At 43.4% G+C, this 17699-nt stretch overlaps 1 non-coding gene and 3 pseudogenes across 1 annotated transcript; all 4 read right to left on the reverse strand.

Moving 5' to 3' along the window:
• Positions 1-2417: 2417 nt before the first annotated feature.
• Positions 2418-2626, reverse strand: LOC138673310 (U2 spliceosomal RNA; annotated as a pseudogene).
• Positions 2627-8642: 6016 nt separating this feature from the next.
• On the reverse strand, positions 8643-8854 carry LOC138673311 (U2 spliceosomal RNA; annotated as a pseudogene).
• A 6005-nt stretch (positions 8855-14859) lies between these two features.
• Positions 14860-15052, reverse strand: LOC138673256 (U2 spliceosomal RNA). The gene has a single exon (XR_011319910.1). It is a non-coding gene; the product is annotated as a U2 spliceosomal RNA (small nuclear RNA).
• Positions 15053-16009: 957 nt separating this feature from the next.
• On the reverse strand, positions 16010-16212 carry LOC138673307 (U2 spliceosomal RNA; annotated as a pseudogene).
• Positions 16213-17699: the final 1487 nt, after the last annotated feature.

Here is a 17699-nt window from a genome sequence, read left to right on the forward strand (position 1 = left end):
GGGATTTTCCTTTTCCATCGGGGTACTAAAGGACTCCTCGGCTCCGCACAATGCCGGGGGTGCATTCATGCTGAACGAGGGCCTTATCTCCTTTTGACTCTGGGCGACTGTGACATCTAGAGCCACTACATCGATCAATTCTATATTTAGGGAATCCCCAGGAGGATTTAAGGAGCCCCTATGACCATCCCTCCGAGAATCCACCGGCAAATTTTCCGGCGGGACTACAGAAGGGCCTGGTCCGGGCCCGTCAGCGTGCGCCAACCCAGGTCCAGGGGCAGGTATCGCCATACTCCCTTCGGTGACATTTTTGATAGTCAGTTGGCCTGACTTAGACGGACCATCAGCTCTTGTCCTTTTGCTCGGACAATTTCTGAAGGCGTGACCGGCCTTCCCACAGAGATTGCATACGATATCAGAGTCACACATGGCGGAGGTGTGCCCACTCTTACCGCATTTATTACAGAGGACTACATGAGCGTTTGCGCAACTTTCTCGAGTATGCCCATATTCTTGGCAATTTCGGCAGCGCAAGGGCATTCCTGGGTAGCGTAGGAAGCCCCTGACACTACCAATTGCGAAATTGGCAGGCGGATGGCATAAGCCCCCAATGTTACCACGTTCCGTATGGAATTTCACAAGATATTTCCTCTTCCCATTCCAGAAGCGTTGGGAGTTGAGGATCTCATGTGAGAAGCGCACTGACTTGCAGTAACGCCTCAAAAAGGTTTCGATATCGCCCTCGGAGACAAATGGACTGTACATGAAGAGCACCAATGGTACTTCTTCTTCGCCATACAGAAAGTCGAACCTTAGTCCATTCAGAATGTTACTGTCCTTGTCCGCAACCAACAATGCTGCATGGATGTTATCACAGCATGATTTGGCCGTAAACGAGATGGTATATCGGCCACGGAACTCCTGGTCGTACAGACACAGGATTTTATTTCTCTCTAGGAGGAAGAACCCGAAAAGAACCTCATTCACAATATAGTGCAGGTTCTTTTCATGACGCTGGCATTCATCCACCTCGATTCTAATGGATTGTCGCAGAGGAGTCTCCCCCACCGCAAATCCAAAAGAGAATGGCATTTTCGGCCCTCAGGGACTAAGCCCCTTCCCTATAGTAACAAGGGGCAGAATCCCACCAAAGGCAAGACCCGTCCCAAGACCGAGAAGGGGGTACCCCAAGAACGTACTCTGCCCACTAAGCGATTTAACGCTCAGCAAAAGGAACGCCCTTATTATTCAGGTCGCCCTGAAAACAAGACGCGATCACTCCTCGTTGTCTGGGGGCTAAGCCGGACGCCTATAGCAGCAAGGGGGTGAAGTCCCCACCGTTAAGTGAGGACGATCCCCCAAGGCCGACGAACCGGGTACCCCAGACACCTTAGACCAGACCAAGTACAGCAACAATTAAGCCACTGCACTTGATCTTAGCCAAAAGGCCGAGAAGCGATGGCCTGAAATGGTTGGCCATTTCAGACGCACCCAGGCCTACAACCGACACCCATTGTGGAGACCTAGCCAAAGATTGCCGCAAGGAAGACATTTTCAGAAACTCTGGATGCATTCTCAATGACAGTTCGGGTGTGCTTGGGTTTTGGTCGGTTGTTTGGCTGTGTGTGTCTGTGTGTGCTCGTTGAAGCTGCGCCCAACGCGTTTTGAATCTGCATAACTCTGCCCACTTTGACACACCCACCATCCCCATTGTGACTGCAGGTGAAGGTTCCGTGCTAAGATTCTATCGACTGCAGGCAGCGCACCTGGTTGGTCAAAAGCATTAGAATACTCCTCACACAGGTGTATCTACAAGACACAAGACTAGCAGATTCGAGATCAGCACAGACACCAGTTTTCCTTTTTTTCAAATACCTATCATACACCGCATTTCAAAGTCGGTGGTCCACAAGAGGTAAACAATGTCTTCCAAAAGAATTCATGATCGGTGGTCACAAATGTGGTATGTATGGCAGAACTACTCATTGGATGCTTCAATTTAAATACCAAGTGCTGACAGCAGGCAGGGGCCTAATTCTGTAGATGGCACAGTATATTTGCTACACTGTAAGAAAGGCCTAATTCAGGCCTACATCTTAACACACCTGTTGCAGCAACCAGGAAAGACTGAAAATTGATTGCCTGATTGATTGATTGATTGCCTATTGAATGCAATGCAATGCTTGACATACATATATACATACATACATACATACATACATACAGAGGTGAAAGCAAGGCACACAAAATGTTGCAATTAGGCAAGTGAAATCGAGCAGCATGCTACATTTGGCAGCCAGCGGCATGTGAAATGTGCTTCCTTAACAACCCTGAAATAAATTCCCATCTAGGGTTCCAAGACAACTTGCTGTGCTGATTAATTTCCATTCAATCTGTTTTTAGAAACCGGATCAGAGAAGGAGTGCACTGTTCCCGGAGAGACTGCAATAGCGGGTCAATGCGTGGAGTGGACTGAGCAAGCTCCATTTCCAGCTCCCTGTTCCAAAAAGCCATTTAATATATGGTCCCCACATGGGGGACGTATCAGATATTAAACTGATAAGAACAGATTTTTTTTTTTTTTTTTTTTTAAACCATTCAGGTTTCAGACATAGTCAAAAGTCAGGAGTCAGACCCAAAAGGGCAAAACCACCTGACGAGACTATCACAAAACTCATCATAATGGCCATATTTTATTTAGCACACCACAACAATCCATAATACAATATCAGCAGAATAACATAAAATCCATCAAAAATCACACACCCGCCACCCAATGCTTCCACTTCAAAAATTTCCAATTACCTTCAGCATCCATACCTCTATCAGCATCCCACTTATAGCAAAAATACAGCTTATCCAAACCATTCTCACACAATCATCAATCTCAAACACTTCTTTCTTATAAACATTCAAATTCCTCACATCCCACAAAACTTCCTTCACACATGCCAAAAACAACCATAACAACCTATCATTTCTCCTACTCAACCTACAAAGACCAAACATAACAATTTCTAAGTTCAAACTCCTAATCCCAGTCAGACCCAAACACATCCTGCCTAATCTATTCCATACGTCTCTTGCATACCTACAAGACCAAAAAACATGACTTACATCCTCATCATCTCCACATCCAACCCTAGGACACCTTTCAGAAGGCACAAGACCTCTCCTCTTCTGCACACTCCTAACTGGTAAAATACCATGCAAAGACATCCAAACAAGATCCTTCTGCTTATTAGTCAAATCGTACTTAGAAACTTTCCCCCACACAGCTTCCGCCTCAGCAGATTTCAAACCATTAATCTCACATATAGACCCATCCACACACATCCTCTTAATTAACTTTTTCTTACTTACAAACTGTTCCATTTTTACGTTTTCCAATCTATACTTCCTCACAAACCGCTCAACATACAAATACCATTCAGGACAAAAAAAACCAAAGGGCTTACTTCTATCAGGAACCACCCACTTCAAACGACCCAACACAGAACCCGCCAAGTACCTCAACATACAGGCAGTCTTGGAAGACTTAGAAAGAGACCCAACAAAAAAAACAATATAATTAATCCCCAGAAAAACCTCCAAATTGGGAAAATCCAGTCCTCCAAGTTCCCTCCTCTTTACCAATATCTCTCGCTTTGCCTTCTCCATTCCAGACCCCCATAAGAACAAAAACAGAATCCGATTAACCTTTTTTAACATCATGTTAGACGGAGGAAACACCAGAGCGATATATAAAATCATGGGCAAAACAACACTCTTAACAACAAGCACTTTACCAGTAAAGGACAAATCCCTTAAACGCCAAAAATCAAGCTTCTTGGAAATCCTACGTCCTAATTCCACCCAACACTCATCCCCATTCAAACTCTCACTAAAATCCACCCCCAACACCCTAATACTATCACCAGCTAATACCATACCACAATCCACTACAGAAACATGTTTGAAGAAAACCTTCATATTACTTTTCCCCCAATTAATCCTAAAAGCAGAAGCAATACAAAAAAGACTAACCAATAACCTCACTCTAGCAACTTCACAAACCGAATCACAAAAAACACAAATATCATCCATATAACCCAACACTTTTAAACACCTTCCATCACTCCCCGGAACAAAAAAACCTCTAAAAACCTTATCCTTTCTCAACATCACCAAAAGCGGCTCAATAGCACATATAAACAAGATGGGCGACAAAGGACACCCCTGCCTTACCCCAGAACAAATATCAAAAGGAAAAGTAAAAAAACCATTCACCAACACTCTACTTTTAGCCCCCTCATACATACCAAACAACAAATCAACAAACCTATCTGGAAAACCCATACGCCTCAACACTTTAAACAAAAACACATGAGCCACCCGATCAAACGCTTTCTCAAAATCTAAAGCACAAACAATCACACCACACTTCCTAGCTTTACAATCCCCCAACATATCCCGTACTAACACCACATTATCATGAATCTTTCGACCAGGCACTGCACAAACCTGATCTTCATGTATAACATGACCCACCACCTCTCTCATACGATTTGCCATTAATTTAGAAAAAATTTTGTAGTCAGTGTTCAAAAGAGTAATGGGTCTCCAATTACCCAAAATACGCCTATCACCCTTCTTGAAAATTAACACCACTACCCCTTGCTTCATACTCTCAGTCATCCTTGCACCCCCAAAAATCATACTCATCACTTCCACCACATCACCACCAATCACTTCCCAGTACTTCTCATAAAATTCCCAAGGAATCCCATCATGACCAGGAGCTTTATTTTTGGCTGCCTTAGATACAATCCCTCCAATTTCCTCCTTTGTAACTTCCCCCATTAGAAACTGAAACTCACCCTCCGGGACAAACCTCTCTATCACATCCAAAAACTCATCATCAACACCCAAATCACAAACTTTCCTTTCATATAAACCACTATAGAATTCAGCCACCACCTTCAAAACTTGCATACCACGCACCTCACAATTGTTCCCATCCAACAACACACTCATGTCCCTTCCACCACTACACATCTTTTTGAAAAAGAAACGAGTACACTTTTCATCTTTCTCTCTCACTTCCACTCTTGATCTGAAAATAATCTTCTTACCTTCCTCTCCAAGCCAACCATTCATCTCCTTTTTTGCCCGCTCCAAATCATTCTGCACATCCAGACCCAAAGATTTGCATTTATGCAAATAAGAAATTCTCCCAGCATGCCTTTTATACAACAACCTCCTATTCCATGCCCTTGCATATCCCAAGTGCCTGAAGAAACCACCTATTTTAATTTTAACCCAGTCCCACCACAATAAAAGATTTGAAAAACAGCCTTTCTTCCTACACCAAAAAGCATACTTTCTTTCAAACGCCCTCCTTACATTCACATCAAGCAACATACTAACATTCATCCGCCACACACCCCGGCCATGGAAAACATTATTAACCTCAAACACTCCAGACAAACATTCATGATCAGAAAACCCCACCCGCTCTTGCTCATACTTCACACACTTAACCGCAAAAGATGTATAAAAGAAAAAATCCAAGCGAGAATCAGTGCACCCATCATCCGCATGATATGTAAAAGGGCCAGGACTAACTTCCACTGCATCTTTAAGTGAAAAATCAGACACCAGCTGCTTCCACCTGTTACCTGTAACATCTACCCTGGATACATAAGACCCAGCCCTGGCATCTTTCTCCAGGATACAGTTCAAATCCCCCACAACAAAGGTTGGAAGTTTGCCATGCAAAAAAAAATTCAGTTTATCAAACAGAGCAAGCCTGGCGTTTTTATCAGCATGTGCATAAATATTAATCAACTTAAAATCCCACCCCCTACAGGAAAGAAGCAGACATACACACCTTCCATCCTCCACCACAACACTTTGTTTTAACACAATATCCTTATTCCTAAACAACACCCCGACCCCATCATTCTTATTTACCAAAGAAAAAGACCATATAGCCTCACCAAACCTCCATTCATTCTTCTTAGGACACCTATTCAGACCACACTCCTGCACACATACAATATCACCCCCTTTCAAACTCAAAAAATCCAAAATAGATGCACGCCTAGCCAGAGACTGAAAAACTCTCACATTTTGAGAGATGATTTTCAAACGCATAGCCATATAGCTATCTCAGGAAAAAAAAGAAAAGAAAAAAAACACTGAACATTCAAGTTCCACGGGGGAAACCAGTTATCCTCTCCAGGTCAGCCACCTTCTCATCGCTAAGATAACCTTGTCCCGGAGACACTGGAGCCATCACCGGAAGGAGAGGGGGGTCAGGGAGCTCAGGGGGGGGTTCTACATCACCTCCAAGTATGTCAAAACGATTCTCAGTTACAATAGGCTTGATTTCCTTCCTCTTCAACCTCTTCACCTGTTTTGCAGCTGATTTTTTGGACACTGCCTGATAAACAATAGCAGCACTCTCTGCTTTAGCTACCAAGGAAGACAAGTCAATATTGGGGGTTTCAGACTGCACAATCTCTGCAGAAGCACCGGCATCTTCCTGAGCCTCCATGCTTGGGCTATCAAACTCCACCAGACTTGTACTGGGCGTCTCCTCCACCATTTCTGGACTAGATATTATAGCCTCCACCACAGGAAGTTCATCATTCTCAGCCACCATTTGCAATTCCATGGATTCCACGGGAGCCACGGTACTACTACCCACATCAGGTCCTTCCAGAGGGTCTAAGACAGGACTCACTCCAACTTCTGGCACCGCCTCCTCAGCAGCTAAGACAGTCTGGCCTTCAGCAGGCGTGACAGGTGTGGCAAACAACCTGGCAGTCTGTCTAGCAAAACGGGCCTTATCGGAAGCATACTGCTGCCTAAGCCCCGGACACATCTTACAAGTGTGTTCACGACTCCCACACAAATCACAAGCCGGGGGATAAGGACAACCAGCAGTTTCATGTCCCGACCTCTTGCAATTCCTACATGTAGTGCCATGAGTACATTGCTCTTTCACATGCCCATATCGGAAACATGCCCTACAAAAGGTCGGCTGACCAGGGTAATGCAAAAATCCCTTATTACCACCAACAGAGAAATTTGCTGGGGGATGCATTATACCCCCTATGCCGTCTGGGTCAGGCTTAAAGCGTACCCAGAATTTATGCTTCCCATTGAACACCCCAAAGCAATTTCGCTGCATCGGCCCCATTCGCACAGACGAAAAATATCTGGCAAGAAAGGCTTTCAACAAGGCAGAGTCAATAAAGGGGTTATAGCAATGCAGAAGCAAAGGCCTCTCAATTATAGAAAAAAGAGGAGCCACAGTCACATACTTCAATGAAGGATGATCCACATTCTCTCTCAAGAGCTGAAAAAAGTTCAAACAATCCTCCTCCTGATAAAAGGTAATATCGTACTGACCGGAAGATGGAAAATCCTGGATACAAAAGACTTTACCCAAATCGATAAGTGCCAGTTCCTTGAGGATGTCTTCCACGATGAAGGAAAGCTGCAAGCCATACTTCTTTTCCGGAGAAATGGTCAAACGCACAGTGTTGCGAATTGCTGCCATGTCAGCAAAGAGTGCCCGAAGCACAAGATCGCCACTCACGGACGCCGGAGAAACTCCACGCCAAGAAAACCCCCCCAGCCCAGACCATGGTTATTCACCCCGATCTGAGCCAAAAGGCCGAGAAGCGATGGCCTGAAATGGTTGGCCATTTCAGACGCACCCAGGCCTACAACCGACACCCATTGTGGAGACCTAGCCAAAGATTGCCGCAAGGAAGACATTTTCAGAAACTCTGGATGCATTCTCAATGACAGTTCGGGTGTGGGTGGGTTTTGGTCGGTTGTTTGGCTGTGTGTGTCTGTGTGTGCTCGTTGAAGCTGCGCCCAACGCGTTTTGAATCTGCATAACTCTGCCCACTTTGACACACCCACCATCCCCATTGTGACTGCAGGTGAAGGTTCCGTGCTAAGATTCTATCGACTGCAGGCAGCGCACCTGGTTGGTCAAAAGCATTAGAATACTCCTCACACAGGTGTATCTACAAGACACAAGACTAGCAGATTCGAGATCAGCACAGACACCAGTTTTCCTTTTTTTCAAATACCTATCATACACCGCATTTCAAAGTCGGTGGTCCACAAGAGGTAAACAATGTCTTCCAAAAGAATTCATGATCGGTGGTCACAAATGTGGTACGTATGGCAGAACTACTCATTGGATGCTTCAATTTAAATACCAAGTGCTGACAGCAGGCAGGGGCCTAATTCTGTAGATGGCACAGTATATTTGCTACACTGTAAGAAAGGCCTAATTCAGGCCTACATCTTAACACACCTGTTGCAGCAACCAGGAAAGACTGAAAATTGATTGCCTGATTGATTGATTGCCTATTGAATGCAATGCAATGCTTGACATACATATATACATACATACATACATACATACATACATACATACCGAGGTGAAAGCAAGGCACACAAAATGTTGCAATTAGGCAAGTGAAATCGAGCAGCATACTACATTTGGCAGCCAGCGGCATGTGAAATGTGCTTCCTTAACAACCCTGAAATAAATTCCCATCTAGGGTTCCAAGACAACTTGCTGTGCTGATTAATTTCCATTCAATCTGTTTTTAGAAACCGGATCAGAGAAGGAGTGCACTGTTCCCGGAGAGACTGCAATAGCGGGTCAATGCGTGGAGTGGACTGAGCAAGCTCCATTTCCAGCTCCCTGTTCCAAAAAGCCATTTAATATATGGTCCCCACATGGGGGACGTATCAGATATTAAACTGATAAGAACAGATTTTTTTTTTTTTTTTTTTTTTTTAAACCATTCAGGTTTCAGACATAGTCAAAAGTCAGGAGTCAGACCCAAAAGGGCAAAACCACCTGACGAGACTATCACAAAACTCATCATAATGGCCATATTTTATTTAGCACACCACAACAATCCATAATACAATATCAGCAGAATAACATAAAATCCATCAAAAATCACACACCCGCCACCCAATGCTTCCACTTCAAAAATTTCCAATTACCTTCAGCATCCATACCTCTATCAGCATCCCACTTATAGCAAAAATACAGCTTATCCAATACCATTCTCACACAATCATCAATCTCAAACACTTCTTTCTTATAAACATTCAAATTCCTCACATCCCACAAAACTTCCTTCACACATGCCAAAAACAACCATAACAACCTATCATTTCTCCTACTCAACCTACAAAGACCAAACATAACAATTTCTAAGTTCAAACTCCTAATCCCAGTCAGACCCAAACACATCCTGCCTAATCTATTCCATACGTCTCTTGCATACCTACAAGACCAAAAAACATGACTTACATCCTCATCATCTCCACATCCAACCCTAGGACACCTTTCAGAAGGCACAAGACCTCTCCTCTTCTGCACACTCCTAACTGGTAAAATACCATGCAAAGACATCCAAACAAGATCCTTCTGCTTATTAGTCAAATCGTACTTAGAAACTTTCCCCCACACAGCTTCCGCCTCAGCAGATTTCAAACCATTAATCTCACATATAGACCCATCCACACACATCCTCTTAATTAACTTTTTCTTACTTACAAACTGTTCCATTTTTACGTTTTCCAATCTATACTTCCTCACAAACCGCTCAACATACAAATACCATTCAGGACAAAAAAAACCAAAGGGCTTACTTCTATCAGGAACCACCCACTTCAAACGACCCAACACAGAACCCGCCAAGTACCTCAACATACAGGCAGTCTTGGAAGACTTAGAAAGAGACCCAACAAAAAAACCAATATAATTAATCCCCAGAAAAACCTCCAAATTGGGAAAATCCAGTCCTCCAAGTTCCCTCCTCTTTACCAATATCTCTCGCTTTGCCTTCTCCATTCCAGACCCCCATAAGAACAAAAACAGAATCCGATTAACCTTTTTTAACATCATGTTAGACGGAGGAAACACCAGAGCGATATATAAAATCATGGGCAAAACAACACTCTTAACAACAAGCACTTTACCAGTAAAGGACAAATCCCTTAAACGCCAAAAATCAAGCTTCTTGGAAATCCTACGTCCTAATTCCACCCAACACTCATCCCCATTCAAACTCTCACTAAAATCCACCCCCAACACCCTAATACTATCACCAGCTAATACCATACCACAATCCACTACAGAAACATGTTTGAAGAAAACCTTCATATTACTTTTCCCCCAATTAATCCTAAAAGCAGAAGCAATACAAAAAAGACTAACCAATAACCTCACTCTAGCAACTTCACAAACCGAATCACAAAAAACACAAATATCATCCATATAACCCAACACTTTTAAACACCTTCCATCACTCCCCGGAACAAAAAAACCTCTAAAAACCTTATCCTTTCTCAACATCACCAAAAGCGGCTCAATAGCACATATAAACAAGATGGGCGACAAAGGACACCCCTGCCTTACCCCAGAACAAATATCAAAAGGAAAAGTAAAAAAACCATTCACCAACACTCTACTTTTAGCCCCCTCATACATACCAAACAACAAATCAACAAACCTATCTGGAAAACCCATACGCCTCAACACTTTAAACAAAAACACATGAGCCACCCGATCAAACGCTTTCTCAAAATCTAAAGCACAAACAATCACACCACACTTCCTAGCTTTACAATCCCCCAACATATCCCGTACTAACACCACATTATCATGAATCTTTCGACCAGGCACTGCACAAACCTGATCTTCATGTATAACATGACCCACCACCTCTCTCATACGATTTGCCATTAATTTAGAAAAAATTTTGTAGTCAGTGTTCAAAAGAGTAATGGGTCTCCAATTACCCAAAATACGCCTATCACCCTTCTTGAAAATTAACACCACTACCCCTTGCTTCATACTCTCAGTCATCCTTGCACCCCCAAAAATCATACTCATCACTTCCACCACATCACCACCAATCACTTCCCAGTACTTCTCATAAAATTCCCAAGGAATCCCATCATGACCAGGAGCTTTATTTTTGGCTGCCTTAGATACAATCCCTCCAATTTCCTCCTTTGTAACTTCCCCCATTAGAAACTGAAACTCACCCTCCGGGACAAACCTCTCTATCACATCCAAAAACTCATCATCAACACCCAAATCACAAACTTTCCTTTCATATAAACCACTATAGAATTCAGCCACCACCTTCAAAACTTGCATACCACGCACCTCACAATTGTTCCCATCCAACAACACACTCATGTCCCTTCCACCACTACACATCTTTTTGAAAAAGAAACGAGTACACTTTTCATCTTTCTCTCTCACTTCCACTCTTGATCTGAAAATAATCTTCTTACCTTCCTCTCCAAGCCAACCATTCATCTCCTTTTTTGCCCGCTCCAAATCATTCTGCACATCCAGACCCAAAGATTTGCATTTATGCAAATAAGAAATTCTCCCAGCATGCCTTTTATACAACAACCTCCTATTCCATGCCCTTGCATATCCCAAGTGCCTGAAGAAACCACCTATTTTAATTTTAACCCAGTCCCACCACAATAAAAGATTTGAAAAACAGCCTTTCTTCCTACACCAAAAAGCATACTTTCTTTCAAACGCCCTCCTTACATTCACATCAAGCAACATACTAACATTCATCCGCCACACACCCCGGCCATGGAAAACATTATTAACCTCAAACACTCCAGACAAACATTCATGATCAGAAAACCCCACCCGCTCTTGCTCATACTTCACACACTTAACCGCAAAAGATGTATAAAAGAAAAAATCCAAGCGAGAATCAGTGCACCCATCATCCGCATGATATGTAAAAGGGCCAGGACTAACTTCCACTGCATCTTTAAGTGAAAAATCAGACACCAGCTGCTTCCACCTGTTACCTGTAACATCTACCCTGGATACATAAGACCCAGCCCTGGCATCTTTCTCCAGGATACAGTTCAAATCCCCCACAACAAAGGTTGGAAGTTTGCCATGCAAAAAAAAATTCAGTTTATCAAACAGAGCAAGCCTGGCGTTTTTATCAGCATGTGCATAAATATTAATCAACTTAAAATCCCACCCCCTACAGGAAAGAAGCAGACATACACACCTTCCATCCTCCACCACAACACTTTGTTTTAACACAATATCCTTATTCCTAAACAACACCCCGACCCCATCATTCTTATTTACCAAAGAAAAAGACCATATAGCCTCACCAAACCTCCATTCATTCTTCTTAGGACACCTATTCAGACCACACTCCTGCACACATACAATATCACCCCCTTTCAAACTCAAAAAATCCAAAATAGATGCACGCCTAGCCAGAGACTGAAAAACTCTCACATTTTGAGAGATGATTTTCAAACGCATAGCCATATAGCTATCTCAGGAAAAAAAAGAAAAGAAAAAAAACACTGAACATTCAAGTTCCACGGGGGAAACCAGTTATCCTCTCCAGGTCAGCCACCTTCTCATCGCTAAGATAACCTTGTCCCGGAGACACTGGAGCCATCACCGGAAGGAGAGGGGGGTCAGGGAGCTCAGGGGGGGGTTCTACATCACCTCCAAGTATGTCAAAACGATTCTCAGTTACAATAGGCTTGATTTCCTTCCTCTTCAACCTCTTCACCTGTTTTGCAGCTGATTTTTTGGACACTGCCTGATAAACAATAGCAGCACTCTCTGCTTTAGCTACCAAGGAAGACAAGTCAATATTGGGGGTTTCAGACTGCACAATCTCTGCAGAAGCACCGGCATCTTCCTGAGCCTCCATGCTTGGGCTATCAAACTCCACCAGACTTGTACTGGGCGTCTCCTCCACCATTTCTGGACTAGATATTATAGCCTCCACCACAGGAAGTTCATCATTCTCAGCCACCATTTGCAATTCCATGGATTCCACGGGAGCCACGGTACTACTACCCACATCAGGTCCTTCCAGAGGGTCTAAGACAGGACTCACTCCAACTTCTGGCACCGCCTCCTCAGCAGCTAAGACAGTCTGGCCTTCAGCAGGCGTGACAGGTGTGGCAAACAACCTGGCAGTCTGTCTAGCAAAACGGGCCTTATCGGAAGCATACTGCTGCCTAAGCCCCGGACACATCTTACAAGTGTGTTCACGACTCCCACACAAATCACAAGCCGGGGGATAAGGACAACCAGCAGTTTCATGTCCCGACCTCTTGCAATTCCTACATGTAGTGCCATGAGTACATTGCTCTTTCACATGCCCATATCGGAAACATGCCCTACAAAAGGTCGGCTGACCAGGGTAATGCAAAAATCCCTTATTACCACCAACAGAGAAATTTGCTGGGGGATGCATTATACCCCCTATGCCGTCTGGGTCAGGCTTAAAGCGTACCCAGAATTTATGCTTCCCATTGAACACCCCAAAGCAATTTCGCTGCATCGGCCCCATTCGCACAGACGAACAATATCTGGCAAGAAAGGCTTTCAACAAGGCAGAGTCAATAAAGGGGTTATAGCAATGCAGAAGCAAAGGCCTCTCAATTATAGAAAAAAGAGGAGCCACAGTCACATACTTCAATGAAGGATGATCCACATTCTCTCTCAAGAGCTGAAAAAAGTTCAAACAATCCTCCTCCTGATAAAAGGTAATATCGTACTGACCGGAAGATGGAAAATCCTGGATACAAAAGACTTTACCCAAATCGATAAGTGCCAGTTCCTTGAGGATGTCTTCCACGATGAAGGAAAGCTGCAAGCCATACTTCTTTTCCGGAGAAATGGTCAAACGCACAGTGTTGCGAATAGCTGCCATGTCAGCAAAGAGTGCCCGAAGCACAAGATCGCCACTCACGGACGCCGGAGAAACTCCACGCCAAGAAAACCCCCCCAGCCCAGACCAGGGTTATTCACCCCGATCTGAGCCAAAAGGCCGAGAAGCGATGGCCTGAAATGGTTGGCCATTTCAGACGCACCCAGGCCTACAACCGACACCCATTGTGGAGACCTAGCCAAAGATTGCCGCAAGGAAGACATTTTCAGAAACTCTGGATGCATTCTCAATGACAGTTCGGGTGTGGGTGGGTTTTGGTCGGTTGTTTGGCTGTGTGTGTCTGTGTGTGCTCGTTGAAGCTGCGCCCAACGCGTTTTGAATCTGCATAACTCTGCCCACTTTGACACACCCACCATCCCCATTGTGACTGCAGGTGAAGGTTCCGTGCTAAGATTCTATCGACTGCAGGCAGCGCACCTGGTTGGTCAAAAGCATTAGAATACTCCTCACACAGGTGTATCTACAAGACACAAGACTAGCAGATTCGAGATCAGCACAGACACCAGTTTTCCTTTTTTTCAAATACCTATCATACACCGCATTTCAAAGTCGGTGGTCCACAAGAGGTAAACAATGTCTTCCAAAAGAATTCATGATCGGTGGTCACAAATGTGGTATGTATGGCAGAACTACTCATTGGATGCTTCAATTTAAATACCAAGTGCTGACAGCAGGCAGGGGCCTAATTCTGTAGATGGCACAGTATATTTGCTACACTGTAAGAAAGGCCTAATTCAGGCCTACATCTTAACACACCTGTGGCAGCAACCAGGAAAGACTGAAAATTGATTGCCTGATTGATTGATTGATTGCCTATTGAATGCAATGCAATGCTTGACATACATACATACATACATACATACATACAGAGGTGAAAGCAAGGCACACAAAATGTTGCAATTAGGCAAGTGAAATCGAGCAGCATGCTACATTTGGCAGCCAGCGGCATGTGAAATGTGCTTCCTTAACAACCCTGAAATAAATTCCCATCTAGGGTTCCAAGACAACTTGCTGTGCTGATTAATTTCCATTCAATCTGTTTTTAGAAACCGGATCAGAGAAGGAGTGCACTGTTCCCGGAGAGACTGCAATAGCGGGTCAATGCGTGGAGTGGACTGAGCAAGCTCCATTTCCAGCTCCCTGTTCCAAAAAGCCATTTAATATATGGTCCCCACATGGGGGACGTATCAGATATTAAACTGATAAGAACAGATACTACACTTGATCTTAGCCATAGGAGGCCGAGAAGCGATGGCCTGAAATGGTTGGCCATTTCAGACGCACCCAGGCCTACAACCGACACCCATTGTGGAGACCTAGCCAAAGATTGCCGCAAGGAAGACATTTTCAGAAACTCTGGATGCATTCTCAATGACAGTTCGGGTGTGGGTGGGTTTTGGTCGGTTGTTTGGCTGTGTGTGTCTGTGTGTGCTCGTTGAAGCTGCGCCCAACGCGTTTTGAATCTGCATAACTCTGCCCACTTTGACACACCCACCATCCCCATTGTGACTGCAGGTGAAGGTTCCGTGCTAAGATTCTATCGACTGCAGGCAGCGCACCTGGTTGGTCAAAAGCATTAGAATACTCCTCACACAGGTGTATCTACAAGACACAAGACTAGCAGATTCGAGATCAGCACAGACACCAGTTTTCCTTTTTTTCAAATACCTATCATACACCGCATTTCAAAGTCGGTGGTCCACAAGAGGTAAACAATGTCTTCCAAAAGAATTCATGATCGGTGGTCACAAATGTGGTATGTATGGCAGAACTACTCATTGGATGCTTCAATTTAAATACCAAGTGCTGACAGCAGGCAGGGGCCTAATTCTGTAGATGGCACAGTATATTTGCTACACTGTAAGAAAGGCCTAATTCAGGCCTACATCTTAACACACCTGTGGCAGCAACCAGGAAAGACTGAAAATTGATTGCCTGATTGATTGATTGATTGATTGATTGCCTATTGAATGCAATGCAATGCTTGACATACATACATACATACATACATACATACAGAGGTGAAAGCAAGGCACACAAAATGTTGCAATTAGGCAAGTGAAATCGAGCAGCATGCTACATTTGGCAGCCAGCGGCATGTGAAATGTGCTTCCTTAACAACCCTGAAATAAATTCCCATCTAGGGTTCCAAGACAACTTGCTGTGCTGATTAATTTCCATTCAATCTGTTTTTAGAAACCGGATCAGAGAAGGAGTGCACTGTTCCCGGAGAGACTGCAATAGCGGGTCAATGCGTGGAGTGGACTGAGCAAGCTCCATTTCCAGCTCCCTGTTCCAAAAAGCCATTTAATATATGGTCCCCACATGGGGGACGTATCAGATATTAAACTGATAAGAACAGATAAGGTTTCAACAAAATTTTTTATTTAGTCATAAGACATAGAACAACAAGAAAAAATGAAACCTTTTGTGCAAAAGAAACATAAACAATTACAATAATAAAATACAACAACATGAAACAACTTAATATAAAACAGTATTCCACATATAAAAACACCATCTACGATTCGCTTCCTTCTTCCCCACATCTTTAACATCCTTTAAGAAATAAATAAACATTTCACTAAAAGCCAATTTAATACAATCATTTACAGAGATAAAATCACGGTTAAAAAGTAAAATGTTTCTCGCTTTCCAGATTGCATTTTTGGCACAGTTTATTATACACCAGCATACTTTGAACTGGTGTGTAGTGGGGCAATTAAAAAGTCCATATAAAACATACTCATAGCTAAAATCTTTAAGACCACAAACCCATTTTAAAAGTATCCCCAATCTCCCCCAAAGTTCTTGTGCAAAACAGCAGTTCCAGAAAAGGTGCAAAACAGTCTCATCCTCTCGGCAAGAGTCTCTTGGGCACTTTGCCCGCGCCACCAGGCCTCTCCTGTGCTGGAAGTCTCTGGTTGGGAGGCACTGGTGGGCAGCCATCCATGCGATGTCTTTGTGAATGTTGGCCAAGAATTTCCCAAAAACGTTCCTCCACACACGCTTGGATCTACTCCAGGAGAAGTTGCTCACAGGGGACACTCCTTCTTCTCTTCTCAGATGAACCATCAATTTTTTTCTGTCCAGAAGGAGATCGGCATCCAAGTCCTTTAATTTATGAGTCCTTATCACCTTTTCTAAAACAATAAAATGCTTGGGCGGGCATAATAAAATGGGTGCTGATAAACATGGCCTGAACCATTTTTTAAAGATAAAACCGCAAGTATATTTTAAAAACAGACTAAAAGTAGAATTAGTGTTAAAAACTTTAAAACAAAAACAAAAGAAATTTACATATAAATACAAATGCAAGTCAGGGACATCTTTTCCTCCATTTTGTTGTTTCTTGTACATTTCCGTTCGCCTCAGCTTTTCCATTTTTGATCCCCAAATGAACATAAAAATACATCGAGTTAGTTTTTTTAGTATCAACTCAGAAGGAGGATATACCATGGCAACATAAAGCATCATAGGCAATAAAACAGATTTAATAATTAAAATTTTCCCTTCAATCGACAAGCATCTCAAATTCCAGAAGGAGAGCTTTTTCACCATTTTATGCTGTACCTCCTCCCAGCTCACGTGTCCATCATTTTTAGCATCAAATACTATACCCAAAATTTTTACCTCGTCGTGCCTCAATTTTACTGCTGGTAGGTCATTTGTATCCCAGGAACCCAAAATCAAACATTCAGTTTTATTAAAATTCATTTTAAAACCTGAAGCCTGACTAAAAAAATTGGTGCACATTACCACTCTCCGGAGTGAAGCAGGATCTGTACAGATGGCAGTAACATCATCCATGTAGGCAAATACTTTGACTTGGGCCCCTCCTCCACCCGGAATAGGAACCCCTCGGACCACTTTATCTCTCCGGATCATACACAGCAGGGG

Source organism: Ranitomeya imitator, chromosome 3 (assembly GCF_032444005.1).
Source record: "Ranitomeya imitator isolate aRanImi1 chromosome 3, aRanImi1.pri, whole genome shotgun sequence".
Taxonomy (NCBI): domain Eukaryota; kingdom Metazoa; phylum Chordata; class Amphibia; order Anura; family Dendrobatidae; genus Ranitomeya; species Ranitomeya imitator.